The 15,733-nt window shown below is 45.4% G+C and overlaps 1 long non-coding RNA gene across 2 annotated transcripts in view; it reads left to right on the top strand.

The window, feature by feature from the left end:
- The first annotated feature begins 789 nt into the window (after window positions 1–789).
- Window positions 790–15,733, top strand: part of LOC110257554 (uncharacterized) — an 86,526-nt gene continuing 71,582 nt past the window's right edge. For both annotated transcript variants that reach the window (XR_014834120.1, XR_014834121.1), the window contains exon 1: window positions 790–925. This is a non-coding gene — a long non-coding RNA (uncharacterized LOC110257554). The remainder of the gene's footprint in view (window positions 926–15,733) is intronic.

The raw sequence follows: 15,733 nt of genomic DNA, 5'->3' as shown, positions 1-15,733 counted from the left end.
CGAGCTCCATGGGGACTGAGAGATGGGCTACAACTGTATCTTGAAGGACTTAACTCTAGCAAAGAGAAGGGAAGGACACTAATAAGGCAAGGAGAATCCTACATCAAAATAAATTTCTCTGCTCACCAAATGGTGCTGATACTTAAGAGTTTTCAAGTGTTATCAATATCTTAAGTAATGGTTCTCAATACATGGCCACGGTCATCAAAATCACATGGAAGGGGGTGGCTAATTAAAAAAAAAATTTATTTGGTCTTTGTCCCCATTTCTTGGCATAAAGATCTTAAAAATCTTGGAATTTTTTGAATGATAGAAGCATATCTGATATCCTTTTGAACCATACCTGAGTGCAGGCTAGCGGCGCACCTCTCTGCGGGCCCTGAGTTTTGGGGGAGGGGCTGGCCACAATAGTAAGACCAGTCATGTGCTTATAGGACTGGAACTGGCAGTGCCACTCTGGACTTCCTGGAGAGGAGACCGGCTGGCGGTTAAGTTCAATCACAAATGACCAACGATTTAATCAATTTTGGCAACTAATGAAGCCTGGATAAGAACCCTTGAATAACAACGTTCAGGGAGCTTCTAGATTGTGAACACATTCATGTATTGAGAAGATGGGACACCTATCCACGTCCTGTCTTACTCTATAGATCTATTCCTCTGCTCCTGAGTCATATCATTCATAATAAAGCAGGACAGTCCACCCTCCATAACTGCGGTTTCACATCCGCAGATTCAACCAACTGCTAATTGAAGGTCAGCAGTTGGTTGAATCTGCGGATGCGAAACCTCGCAGACACGGAAGGCTGACTCTAGTCACTGGATGGGGGTCCTTTTCGTATCAGCGCCCTTCACATCGATGGCTTCTGGGGTCTTGGGGATGCCCTGAAACCAGACGCTGAGGAGGCTGAGGAGCGACCGAACTGTAAGTTTAGGGTTTTCCTGAGTTCTGTGAGTCATTTCAGTGAAGTATAGAGAAAGGGGCGGGGGTGGTATGGGAACCTTTGAGTTTGTAGTCCAGTCATCCAGAAGTGCGGGTGTCCTGGGAACGTAGACTTGCAACTGGCATCTGAAGTACGAGCGTCTCAAGAGGCTGATTCCTTAAAGCTGTGGAGTCTGATGCTGAGGGCAGTTGGCACAGAATAAGAGGATCCTGTGGGAGAGGTGGTTTTGAAAAACAGCAAAGGTATATTTATTCAAATTCTAATTCCTAGGCTTAGAGTGTTGGCAATGAAAAAAATTAATCAGTCGATCTTAAGCGAGAACTGAGAATTTTTGCTCCTGCCGAATTAAGGATTTCCCAGGAGAGCCTCTCAGAAAGCTCTGAGAACTGGAGTTCCTGTCCTGGCTCAGTGGTAAGGAATACAACTAGTATCCATGAGGACACGGGTTCGATCCCTGGCCCTGCTCAGTGGGTTAAGGATCCGGCATTGCTGTGGCTCTTGTGTAGGCCAGCAGGCTACAGCTCCGATTTGACCCCTAGCCTGGGAACTTCTGTATGCCACAGGCCCCAAAAAGACAAAAAAGAAAAAAAGGAAAGCTCTGAGAACTGTTCCACACATTAGAGGTCAAAGCACGGTTATATAGTGTTTGGAGACAGCTGTGCATTAAATGACATAGATAGTTTGCACAATGCAGATCTGCAAGTACAGAGGGGTGGGTCATCAAGACGCCTAGCAAGATCAAGAAGGAATGTTAGCTTTTGGGGAGTTTTCTTGGTGTTGCCAGAAGAATGTTGTTCTTTATGGCTGAGTAGGTATTTCTGCTGATGGGAGGTTTGATTGATACCTAATGCAGATACGCAATGCACAGTAGTAGAGAGGGGAGAGGAGGCCAAAAAGCAGAGAAAATGTTTTATGTTTAAATTTTCCTTGACTTGTCTTAGAATATGACTTTTATGAATTCCCACTGTGGTTCAGTGGGTTAAGAACCAGACTAGTATCCATGAGGATGCAGGTTCGATCCCTGGCCTTGCTTAGTGGGTTAAGGATCTGGTGTTGCCCATGACACAAGCTTCTGCTTAGGTCGAGGATGCGGCTTGGATCTGGCATGGCTGTGGCTGTGGTGTGGGCCAGCAGCTACTGCTCCACTTCGACCCCTAGCCTGGTAACCTCCATTTGCTGCAGGTACAGCCCTAAAAAGACAAAAAAAAAAAAAAAAAAAAAGAGAGAGAATATAGGAGTTCCTATATGGCTCAGTGGTATCCAACCCGACTAGTGTCCATGAGGACACAGGTTCAATCCCTGGCCTCGCACAGTGGGTTAAGATACGGCATTGCCATGAGCTTTGAGAAGGGTTGCAGAGGCGGCTCTGATCTGGCATGGCTGTGGCTGTGGTGTAGGTCAGCAGCTGCAGCTCCGATTCAACCCCTAGCCTGGAAACTTCCATATGCTGTGAGTGCAGCCCTAAGAAGACCAAAAAAAAAGAATATGAGTTTTAATTTCATCTGTGCAAACTGCTGAGTCAGAATGTGGGTGGGGCCGAGAAGCTCCCCAGGTGATTGGGAGAACGGCTGTCACAGCTTCTGCTTTAGTAACCTCCATATCAAACCCAGCGTTCATTTTGCCAGAGGCGTTAGGCTCTGGACTCTGGCGGGTAACCAGTTTGCCAAGGACACCACCTGCATGATAGTGAAGAGTCTGAACTACAGATACTTCTAGAGTTTGGGCCCTGCCATTTCAGGTATCTCCTTGGTCAGGCCAGCTCACGTGGCCCCTTCGACATGACTCCACCGGGGGAGGGGGATTTTCTGAATCCAACAGGAAGAAGTGTGGAGTCCTCAATGTAGCCCCCTTCCCAAATCCTCTTCTGGGCTAGGAAGCCCCCTCACCAACCCTGAGACTGCAGAACTTTTCATATCTCTGAAGTGGGGGCTTGTGCCTGGAGCCGCAAAGTGGCTGCCCCTCCCGGGAGGCACGCCCAGGGGTGAGTCCCCCGTGTGGGAGCCGGGGCACAGAGACCCTCCCTCCTCCTGGCAGGAGAGGGTTTCCCCGGGCCCAGGAGAGGAGGGGCACCAAGACGTTCCTGTCCTTGGTCAACAGCATCTACCTGGATGCATGTTTTAATACAGTAAAAAAATAAAAATGAAAGCAAAATACTCAACCCAGAAATCACCTGCAATTCCACCACATGATGATCCGGTTGGGACGTATTCATATCTCCTTCCGGTCTTCAGGACACACCTAAAGACACAGCGGACACAGCTATGACCTGTGCCGAAACTGTGGCAACGCCAGAGCCCTTTAACCCACCGTGCCAGGCTGGGGATTGAACCCGCTCCTCCGAGGTGACCTGAGCTGCTGCAGTCGAGTTCTTGATCCCCTGGGCCACAACAGGAACTCCTCAGGAATAATTCGGGTATTTCTGATATTCACAGAATTTCATATCAACCCAGGATGTTTTTTCCCAGTTGTAGCACTCTGACTCCTGGATGAAACGACACTAATTCTAGCCTGTGTTGCATCGGTTACTTTTTAGCTTACAAATTACATTAACTCCAATAATATTGTCTATCAGATTTGATGCTCATAAAGTACTGTAAGTGATAGTATACTTATCATCTTTATTTTATTTTACCTGCGATGAAGTGCTTAAATTGGGACTTAGATGTGAATTCCTTCTCTGACTCATTTTCCTTATCTTAAAGGGGGATGTTACTATCTATTTCATGAAACTGTTTTCAAAATTAAAAGTAATACAATGTAAAAAAAAAAAAAAACACAGCTGAGATCTGTTTTCATGTTCATAATTTTTGTCCAAGGCAGTAAATAAAAAAGCCCAAAGTTTCGTCCTCAGGTTTCCTCATGAACGAATATTCTGTGTTCAGTATCCAACAGCTCTGTTCCTTCTGCCATGGAAAACTCACTCTCTCCAGGAGGCTTTTTCGGTTTTTATTTGCCCCAGTCTTTTTATTACCATAGTAATACCTATTCATTTTTTAAGAAAGCCAAACAATATAAAAATACATCCCCCTTCCATGTTGATGTGTATGGTTCCAGGCTCTTTCCTTTTCATCTGAAAATATATATATGGTCTAGACCTGCATTGTTTTTAATCTGCAAAAATGGAATAATAATGTGGGTTCTGTCTGATGACTTGCTTTTTTAACCTACCAATATATCGTGAATACCATAGATGTTTTTAGTGAGAAAAAGAGAAAGCAGAAATAAAAACTGGGCTAGAAAGTGAAAACAGCCTCTTTAATCCAGATGCCAGGAAGAAAGTATGTATTGGGTTTGCTATGCTAATTGAAACCACAACCCAAGACTATTATATGCTTTGTCCTAAGTCTGGGATTGAGAAATGTAAGTATGTGGGTTGCTATGTCTTAAAGCACCCAGAACAAATAATAAATGTATGGAAAAAAGGCCTAATCACATACTGGGCTTCAGTATGGCATCAGCCCAAAATTGTACTTTTTTAAAAATACGCAATACTCGAGTTCCCGTCGTGGCGCAGTGGTTAACGAATCCGACTAGGAACCATGAGGTTGCGGGTTCGGTCCCTGGCCTTGCTCAGTGGGTTAAGGATCTGGTGTTGCCGTGAGCTGTGGTGTAGGTTGCAGACGCAGCTCCGATCTGGTGTTGCTGTGGCTCTGGTGTAGGCCAACAGCTACAGCTCTGATTCGACCCCCTAGCCTGGGAACCTCCATATGCCGTGGGAGCAGCCCAAGAAATGCCAAAAAAAGACAAAAAATTTAAAAAATATATAAAATATACAATACTGCTAGAAAATATTGAACTTCCAAAAATACAGATTTATCTTTTTCTTTAAAAAAATACAAGCGCAATCAATTCATTTTACAAATATATATTGAGTGACTGTGTTTCAGGCACTGTGATAGGAGATGGGATATGTGCGTGACTAACAGAAAGATGGTCTCCTCCGCTTCTCAAAGTCACGGGTGTAGTGGGGTTGGGACAGACAGTTAACTATGGCCATGATCAACAGATAAGTTACCTAGTATGTTAAAAGATAGTATGTGTGATAGCAGGGGAAAAGGACAGCTTAAAAAGTACTGGAAGTTAGGTGCAGGGGGTGAGGCAGGTTGAAGTGTTGAAAGGGGTCTTCAGAAGAGACTCCACTGAAAAGATAATCTTACAGGAAGATGATGTTTAAGCAGAGCCCTGGGTAAGTTGAGGGAGTAGGTCAAGCAGATAACCAGGGGAGCGGACGCTCCCTGGTGTTTGTCACGGGCTGAATTGTGTCCTCTCCATGCACCTGCACCACAGAGAAAAAGGTCTGTTGTGATCTTGTGACCTATTTGGAAATAGGGTCTTTGCTACGGTAATCAAGTTAAGATGAGATCATTAAGATGGGGTCTAGGAGTTCCCGTCGTGGCGCAGTGGTTAACGAATCCGACCAGGAACCATGAGGTTGCGGGTTCGGTCCCTGCCCTTGCTCAGTGGGTTAAGGATCCGGTGTTGCCGTGAGCTGTGGTGTAGGTTGCAGATGCAGCTTGGATCCTGCGTTGCTGTGGCTCTGGCGTAGGCCGGTGGCTACAGCTCCGATTCAACCCCTAGCCTGGGAACCTCCATATGCCGCAGGAGCAGCCCAAGAAATAGCAACAACAACAACAACAACAACAAAAGACAAAAGACAAAAAAAAAAAAAAAAAAAGATGTGGTCTAATGCAATGACAATGCCTTGATAAGAAGAAGAAAATGTGGATGCAGACACTCAGGGAGAAGACCATGGGGAGACATGGAGACGTAGACACAGGGAAGACGGCAGCATGAGATAGAAGCACAGAGATTGAAATGATGCTGCCACAGCCAAGGAACAGCTGGGCCACCAGAAGCTGAAAGAGGCAAAGGAATAGTCCTCTCCTCGAAGCTGTGGAGCAAGCATGGTCCTGCTAACACCTTCATTTCAGACCTCTGGCCTCTGGGCGAGGAAACAAGTAGTCGGATCGTTCAGGACCCAGTCAGTCAAGAAAAGGACTTGGCCTTTCTTCTACAGAAATGGAACTGTGGGCGCAGGAGTAGCAAGATCCAACCTGTATTTTCAGAGGTCTCAGTGTTGCCGCTGTGCCCAGAATAGCCTGGGTGGTCACAGAGACCTGTTAGGAGGGTTTTGCAATGATCTTGGTATAAAGGGTCTGTGGTCACAGTGAAAGGGACAAAAATGGACAGATTCCCCAGGTATTTGGAAGGTGGGATTTTCTGATGAGTTGAATGCAGGATTGAGAGGGAAAAAAAAAGGTCAAGGATGAGTGACATTTGCTGAGGGTGACATAACAAGGACAGTAGCTCATCTTAGCTCACTTTTATCGCTCAGGCAGCACCAAAAGCCAAAACAACAAATGAAAACTAGACTAATTACTGAAGTAATTAATTACTATTGTTTACAGTGCCCAAGTAAAGCTTCGAGCAACTTTAAACCTATAACCCTAAGAACCCCAGTTGAGCATCAGGCTGCTATTTTTAAAGTAACTCTGATTTATTGAGAAGTCATGGAAAACCATATTTTTTTGTACTTCTCATTTTCTCTGGAAAACCAAAGTGCAAATATATGGTTGTCCTTAAATCTTTTCATGCCTCGATGACGAAAAAAAAAAAACCTTCTCAACCAAACCTGGTGACTTCTCTGCATTTAACAGAGTGGTTAAATATTTTCTGTCATCTTATGATGATGCTAATGAGGAAGTAAATCCAGATGTTGATGAGTCAGTAAGCTATAAGGTGCCTGAATTCAGGAAACATCTCTGACCCCTCCCATTGGTACTAGGAAAAGTTTGGAGGGTACAGAGATGAGCAGGATGTACCCCCCATCTGCGGGAGCCAGGGTGGAGAAAGTAAACACAGAGACACCCAAACAGGTTGTATTGAGTCTGAGTATTAATCGTGGTGACCCCAGAAGGAAGAGATAATTCATTTTGAATTGAGATATCTGGACATGTTACATGTTAGAGATGCTATGAGATAATATTTAAAGTAGGTCAGAGTACGAGAAGCCTTGAGAAAGGCAAAGAATGGGAGAAGAATATGTCAGACTGTGGGAACACCTTGAGCAAAGGCAAAGAGGTTTGAGAGTAAATTAAGTGTTTGAGGATGATCAGGTCTGAACAGAAAGTAAGTAGAAGGAAGTGGTGGGGGAAGAGGCATGAGACGCTCCAGATGGCAGTGGACAACTGTCTACCTGCTGGCGCCCTTTCTAGGAAGCTAACTCATGGGCTGACCAGCAGCCAGTCAGGTGCTTCATCTCGTGGGCTTGAACTAAGAGTCACCTAAGCTACAGCCTGGAGATGCTGGCAGTGCCCTTTGAATTGAAATAGCCTGTGGTGTCAGAGTTAGAGCGGCCATGGGAAGCCAAGTGTGGGGAGGGAGATAATGAAAGAGGAGAAAAAGGAAGCAAATGTGGAGTTCCCATGTGGCTCAGCAGGTTACGGATCCAGCATTGTCCCTGCTATGGCTCCGGTCCTTGCTGTGGTGCCAGTTAAACCCCTGGCCTAGGGACTTCCACATGTCAGGGGCACAGCCAAATACAAAAAAGCAGATGCAAAAGATGCCAGGATGACCCACATGCCAACAAGTGGAAGAGCAGTTGTCTGACCCTTTTTCAAGGCCTATGAAATGCAACTAAGCTTGATGAGATTGTTCTACGTTTTTGTAATGGATCCTCTTCACCTGAGGTCATTTGAATGCACTTCTGCTTCTGTAAAATCCTTAAGACAGGAAGTCTAAGGATAGAGAGGTGAGAAGAGGGGCATTGAATGCCACACGTCAGAGGAAAGATTTTATCTCTGTAAAATTCTCCCCGTGTCCCTTCACAGCAGAAATCAGGGTGTCACCACTCATCTGTCCCCTTCCTCAAGTGCTCCCCAGTCTGTTCCTCGCCTTGTCGCCCACAGCAGTTGTAAGTGCTGTGATTTCAGACAATGCTTCTGTGAGGTTGGGACTTGGAACCAGGCATGTTTTCGCCCAACATGAGAGTAACATGATGGGCTCTTACAGGTGTTGACAACCCACGATGCTACTGTGTCGCTTCACCCCTTTAAGGATGTATGGCCTCACCTTAATTGCCCCAAATCTTACTCCATCCCAGTTTTTTTCTCCTTCCCTTTAGATCAAAGCCTCCTAAATTTGCATGGCTTATCTGATCATCCAGAGTACCCACTTTAGATTCATACTCGTGAACTAGACATCCACAAGCTACTAGAATAAACACCACTTGTAAGCAAAGGTGTATAAGCAACAAGAAGATTCATGGTGTATTTTTCTTTCAATCTGTATATTATACCTACATTCTAATTTAAAATTAAGCCGTTCCATGACTGTTTTTTGCTAGAACATGCATTGAAAGAAATCAGTCAGCACAATAGTGGTTTATAGCAAAATGAATAACTTCTTTCCAGCTCTGCCCCCAGAACAACCACAAGAAAAAGCAAGAGTTAAAGGCTGGTATGAATCTTTTCGTCCATTCACTAGGTTCAAACAAACATATATTCACATGTGTGGGATTTGCACCTTTAAAAAACGGTGGCATCATATCATACAAAGCACTGCAAACTTGTTTTTCCTCATAACAACATCATAAACATCTTCCCAGGCAACATACATAGATCAAACTTGACTTCTTAATAGTCGTGTAATATTACATTGGATGGATGAATCATAATTTATTCAGCTGCCTTCTGTCAATAGACATTGATATTTCACTTTCGTATTTTTGCTCTTTTTCGCATATCTATCCTTATTTACCAGGACATTTTATGTCTCTCTAATAGAGTCATAGTAATAGGCTTTTTAAACAAAAAGATGTTGTCATTAAGATTTATGATCACTGTAAAGTAAATTACTCATTTTTATCTTCTAGAAAGAACTTCATTATATCCCAAAGTCTCATTCTGTAGAAATGGGTAGCTAAGAGAAACTCATTTTTGAAAAGTGTTTGCCTTTTCCACTAAGTGTTCACTGCTGCTCGTGCTCTGCACTGTAGCAGGACAGCTTCACAGGATTAAGTATTTTAAAAGAAGAGGAGGCGTCCTTTCTTCTGGAAATTCTCTCTCTGGAGGAATGAAGCTGAGGTTCTTTATAACATCGCTGGATTTCAGTGAGAGAAACAAAGGAGGAGCCAGGGAGGAATTTCCCTGTAATTTCCCCCATAGCCCTCAACATAATAGACCTTTTCTCCCAAACACGGGCCAAATGCAAAAATGAGTTCTTTAGGAGTTCCCGTCATGGCGCCATGGAAGAGAATCCGACTAGGAACCATGAGGTTGCAGGTTCGATCCCTGGCCTTGCTCAGTGAGTTCAGGATCCAGCGTTTCCATGAGCTGTGGTGTAGGTCACAGACGCGGCTCGGATCTGGCGTTGCTGTGGCTGTGGTGTAAGCCGGCGGCTATGGCTCGGATTGGACCCCTAGCCTGGGAATCTCCCTGTGCCGTGGGTGTGGCCCTAAAAGGACAAAAAGACAAAAAAAAAAAAAAAAAAAAAAAAAAAAAGAATCCTTTAAAAGTGTTCCTACTTCTGCCAAGGATAACCAGGAGATGGTTTCTTTTATTTTGTTCTAATTTAATTTTTTTATGACTCAAATGAATTTATAACATCTGTAGTTGCATAATGATCATCAAAAGATGGTTTCTTTTAAAGGCCACCTAGCTCCTGGCATTTGCTAAGATTAAGCTTCTAGCTTTAGCCACCGGGAATGGGTCTGCTTAGAAGAAAAACATTCCGTATCATTGGATAAAGCCTAGCCTGGTATCAAACTCTTCAAGGCCTCATCTGGGATGAGGCTCCCAACTGTCAGACCCATCTTCACATGCCGACGGAGTCAGGCTAAAGTTAGTGGGAGCTGCAGGATTTTGCAAATGACATTGCGCTTGAAAAAAATTTAAAACCTTCCCTTGACCCCAAACCTAGCTACGTAACAGCTGAAACCAACTTTAGGACGTTAACCTGCAGTGCTTTGTGGACACAGACACTTTCTGGGTCCAGGTGGTCATCTTTCCTAGATGAACCAGGAAACTCTGTCATTGCCAAGTTTTTGGTGAAGTATATACTAAGATGAGAAATGAAGATGACAGAGTGGTTATGATGAAAATCTCCTTCCTTCCTGTCTCCCAGAGATTCCCTTTCCAGGCGCAGGGGGACATCAGGTTTGATCGCCTGAATCTCCGCAGACGGCACTTTCCATCCATGCGCACTGATGGCTGTTGATACCGCACGTGCACACACCACCCCTGCAGGCACGTCTCCCAGAGATCTGTAACCACTGCTCAGAGTTAGACTGCAGACGTTCCACCAGATACACTTGGCGTGATCACCTGCTGCCCTGCAAGTGCAGGAGGAAGTACACAAAGCACCATGGAGAAAAACCTAAGTAGACACGGGCAAGGTGGAAAAGAAGGGGTGAGATGACCAGCTCCTGGAGACACGGGACGGCCCTGAAGATGCAGCCCTGACCCTGACTGACTTTTACACCAGGATGGGCTGGAGATGCTTTCTCCAGAAAGCCCTTCCTTCTACCCCTAGATGATCCGGGGGTCCTCCAGGGCTGTCATGCCATTCACCTGAGGACAAGGCTCATGCCTTTTCTTGCTCCCTGCTGCATTCCAGCACCTGGAAACAGTGTCTGGCATAGAGGAAGTCTGCAGTGAGCAGGGTACCAGAGAGGCAAATGAAGGGCTAAGGGAGGTGGTGCCAATGGGCACAAGAGGATGCAAACAAAATCCCCAAATCCGGGAATGTAGTGCTGATGAGACACTTACTTGTAAGTCTTAGTTTTGTATATGCATCAGTCAGCAAAGCAAAGCAGTAATATAAGGTATACTTCTTAGGATATGGCTTCATAAACCTTCTAAATGAGAGCTTTATGGGTTTGTTTGATTGCCTGCTTGCTTGCTTTTACTACTGTCATCCCCAGAAATTTTGAATTTCTGTATTTAACCTTGTATTTAAATATATAATCTTAATCATATGTTTAACCTTGGGACTTCAGAGCAGAAGCTTGCTTGCTTCTTTCTTTTCATCCTTTCTTTTTTTCTTCCTTCCCTCCCTCCCTCCTTCCTTTCAAACATTTCTTGAGAACCTACTATGTGCCAAGGATAGAGTAATGGAGAACATAACCCCTGCCCTAGAAGAAGTCTCCATCTAATTTGTTTTTTTTTGTTTTGTTTTGTTTTGTTTTTTGTCTTTTTGCCATTTCTCCGGCCGCTCCCGCGGCATGTGGAGGTTCCCAGGCTAGGGGTCGAATCAGAGCTGGAGCCACAGCAACGCGGGATCCGAGCCGCGTCTGCAACCTACACCACAGCTCATGGCAACGCCAGATCCTTAACCCACTGAGCAAAGCCAGGGACCGAACCCAAAACCTCATGATTCCTAGTCGGATTCGTTAACCACTGCGCCACGACGGGAACTCCTCCATCTAATTTGTATTAGACTAGACTCTCTTATGCTGAAGTTGACCAGTGCACCCTGAAACAGCAGTGGCTTAGCACAGCAGAATTTCATTTCTCCCTCCTACAAAGTCCTGGGTAGGCCAATAAGACCCTCCTCAGTGCACAGGGATTCAGGCTCCCTCTGTATTGGAACACCACCGTCTCACACTTGGCTTCCAGGGCCATGAGGGGGGAAGAACAAGCATGGAGGTGGCACACTGGTTTTTCAAGGCTTGGGTACAGAAGTGGCCTGTTAGTCCCACTTACAGATCAAGGGCCTTAAAGTGGTCACATAGCCCCCCTAACTGCATGAGAGGCCAGGAAATGGGGGAGCACATGGATACTTATTGAGTATTAAATATCAGTGTCGCATAGCAAAGGACACAGACACGGAAGCAATCATTTCTACAGGATGTCTTGTGGGCAGTGATCTAGGTCTGCCCGGGGCCCCAAGGGAGCACAGATGGAGGGCACCTTCGCCTGCGAAGGAGCGGGTGAAGCCATTCTGAGGAGGGGATGCTTTGCCTCCTCTTGAGTGTGTTTCCAGATCAACAGTGTCAGTCACTGAGAGCAGAGCTCTGCCCTATACAAACACCTAAAATTCAAATTATATACTGGTTCTATTTAGAGGTACATACTGAAATATGCACAAATGAAATAATTATCTGGAATTTGCTTCAGAATTGCTAGGGAATTGAGTAGGTGGGGGGAGGACTGAAATAAAATAGGGCATTTATTAAAGATGGGTGAGACTGGGTGATGAGGACCTTAGGTTCTTTATAATACTCTTTCTGCTTTTATTTATGTTTCATATTTTCCATAATAATTTGCTTAATTACACAGCCATTGGGCAGATTACAAGTACAGAGTGTCTTGTTACAAACCACACTGATGTCACCTAAATTTTTTAATTTAAACAAGCTATTTCTCTAGTTGCACTCCACCCTCGATCCAGACCTCAGCTTCTTGCTCTTTCTTTGCCGACTTAACTTGCATTCACATCTGCCTTGCCGTCTGCAGCCACGTCCATGTGTACAGCTTGAGGCTTGAGCCCTTTTTCCGCTTGAGGCAACTTAACTCACCAAGAGGCACTGGCCCGTCCCATCGTGCTTTCTTTACAAGCAAAAAGCCCTTTTGATAAAAACCTGACAGCCTCTGCCTAGACGCTCTCAAAATTAGCTATGTTAATACAACCTAGTCGAACAAAAGCAGCTCTAAGATTTCTACCCCAGCCTACATTTCAAGAGCAGGCAGCTTCCTATTTAGGAACCTGAAGACGTGGCCCCAGACTCCAAGAATTCTGTCTTCCTCCCCTTAACAAAAACCCGATTCATCTTTGTGCCTCTGACACTCAGCCGAGCACAAAGTCTGCCACAGACGGGGAGCTCAGGAAGTTCTCGGTGAGGGAATGTGTCTGGTCCTCAGTCCTCCACTTTCTCCAAGAGGCTCCAGAGCAGCAGGGCGCTCGCGGGGCCTGCCTCTCTCTGTAACCACACTCGTCAGTTCACACTCAGCTCCTTTTCAGCAGCTGCCAGACGCAGAGGCCCCACGTACACTCAGCCACCCACGTTCCTGTCTCCCCACGTGTGCACAGGGTCACTCAGAGACACTCCCCAGTTGGTGCCACCTTGTCTCTGGCTTCTTACTCCCCAGAAAGGCTTCTCTCCTTTTGCAGGTTATTATTTTCACATCTCACCCTTTTAGAAGGCTTCCATGTTAAAAATAGCCCATAGCCAGCCTCCTTCTGCTAAACTCCATGGTCCACTGCTAATGCCTCCTCACATTCCACAGGCTCCCTGGGAAGCAGGAGGCCTCCACCTATGGCAAGGTTCTCGACTCTGCATTTTTGGTGGGATTTCATATCTAGAAACATATCTGGAATCAGTCCAGCGCATTACAGAAAGAGCTTTAGTCCTTTTTTGTTAACTTTGGTTTTCCTTCCTACTAACCCATAAAAACTCGGGCCAACTTGCTTCTATTCACTGAATTTTACAAATAAACAAGAATAAATATTTTGCTCCTAAGTTTTACTGGGAATAAGAAAGGATTCAAATTATTCGTAGCATATCTTTAAGAAAAAAAATTTTAACCTTAGCAGAAAATGTACTTTTGTGAGGTTTCAAGAGGTTTACATTTTTCTTTCTAGCTTGTCTGTATTTTAATTTTTTTCCATTAGGATCATGCATTATTTGTAATTTTTAAAAATGAAATTGTCTTTTTTCTTTCTTTTAAACCGAGGTTTCTCAACCTTAGCAGTGCTTACATTTTGGACTTAATGATTCTTTGGTAGGTGTGGGGGGCGTGGGGTCGGGGGGTAAGTCTGCTGCACTGTAGAATATTTAGCAATGTCCCTTCCCTGGCCTCCACCCACCAGACGCCAATAGCAGCCACGCAGTTGTGACAATAAAAAATGTCTCCAGACTCTGCCAAATGCCACCTGTGGGGGAAGGAGGCAGAATCACTTATTTAAAATTCACTGTTTTAGAGAGTTCCCATCATGGCACAGTGGTTAACGAATCCAACTAGGAACCATGAGGTTGCAGGTTCGATCCCTGGCCTTGCTCAGTGGGTTAAGGATCCGGCGTTGCCATGAACTGCGGTGTAGGTTACAGACGCGGCTCGTATCCCACATTGCTGTGGCTCTGGTGTAGGCTAGCGGCTGCAGCTCCGATTAGACCCCTAGCCTGGGAACCTCCACATGCCACAGGTGCGGCCCTAGAAAAGGCAAAAAGGCAAAAGAATAAAAAATAAAATAAAATTCACTGTTTTAAACTAAAGATTTGGGGCCCTTGCAGGGTTTTGGAATCTATTTAGGTAAATGAGTACGTGCTAGGAAAAATGTCATCAAGCTGCTAAGATTAAATATATTAAAGAAGACAAAGCATTTCTAAACTGAGTAAGTCATACTGTACATAAATTGCTAAAAGCCTGGCAGGACAGTCAGAGAGGTTAATGAAATGACCCACTGGGGACAAGAACAGGCTGAGAAGTACTGCCAGGCCCAGTTTTCCTACAGAAGTTGGAGAAAACATCAAAAGTTGTGGAACTGTACTCACCGGTTGGATGCCGTTGCTTCCCAGAGAAGGATAAGCAGGAAAGAGAGAAGAGGAGGCAGTTTTATGTGAGGGGTGCAATTTGGGCCTCGACGTGATGACACCATTCTCATCAGAATGGAGGGCTCCGCTCTCCACCCAGGCTGAGCTGGAAACCCTGTTCATTCAGCATCCACCCGTTCTCAGGCTCACCAGTGTGTTCTCAAGGCTCCCAGTGCAGCACAGCTGTTGATGCAGGGTCTTCTGGTGGCAAAAGCCCACCGTAATTTTCCCTGTACAGGAGCCGTGAATATATGCTGCAAGGACGAATTACAAAGAGAAGCTCATCCTCTGACTCTCACCCAGCGGGGAGAGACCTTAGAGCTCGGCCAGGGAAGGAACGGATGTGAGAAGCGCAGAGCAGACATGGATGCCCCTGCAGCAGAGAACAGGGTAGAATTTGGCCGTTACCAAATGCAGGTTCGTGTGCCTGATGCACAGTGAGGCCTAACAAACCAAAACATCGGAATTTGGAGCACAGGAAGGTTTGTTGCAGGACCATGCAAGGGGATGGGTGGCTTGTGCCCCAAACCCCCCAAACTCTCCAGAGGGTTTCAGCAAAGCATTTTTAAAGGCAAGATTGAGGGAAGGGCATGGTTGGTTGGTGCAAACTTCTTGGCGTAGGAATCCTTTCTTCTTGTAGCTGTCAACATAGGTCGGGTCAGGATGTCCCTGTAACCCTCCAACAAGCAAACGGTATTCTCTGCTCTGCAACTTTTTATCTCTAAGGGATGGAAAAGTGTTATACCCTCAAAGGTCAGAGTCTTGAGAATGGGCTCTCCTGTATATTTCAGGTTATGCGCAATATTTTAACTGGAAGCAAAAGCAATAGAATACAAAGAGTAACGTAGAAGAAACAAGAAACAGGAGCTCCCTCATGGCCTAGTGGTTAAGGACTCTGTGTTGTCACTGTAGTGACTTGAGTTAGTGCTGTGACTCGAGTTCGATCCCTGGCCCAGGTACTTCTGCATGCCAAGGTTGTAGCCAAAAAGGAAAAGAAACAGATCTAATGTGGAGTCATATTTGTTCTTCCCCTTTAGGCAGACATTGGCCTTCCTTTGCAGCAGCCTTTCTGGGCACCACCCCAGAAGTGTGTATCTGGTTACTTGGCAACCTCGCCATAGTACCTGGAATTGAGCACCGGGGCTCTGAGTCGCAGCAAAGGCCTCCTTACCCAACTAGCCCAGAAGCAGGAAAGCTTCCTGCCTTTCATCAAGCATTAGCAGTGCTGACCAGTATGGAGTAAAGATCTCCACATGTG

This window comes from Sus scrofa, chromosome 18 (genome assembly GCF_054392235.1).
Source record: "Sus scrofa isolate SSC_HxYL_T2T_F1_AM1 chromosome 18, Sscrofa_HxYL_maternal_Yorkshire_Landrace_v2.0, whole genome shotgun sequence".
Classification (NCBI taxonomy): domain Eukaryota; kingdom Metazoa; phylum Chordata; class Mammalia; order Artiodactyla; family Suidae; genus Sus; species Sus scrofa.
This window is presented reverse-complemented; position numbering and strand designations above follow the sequence as displayed.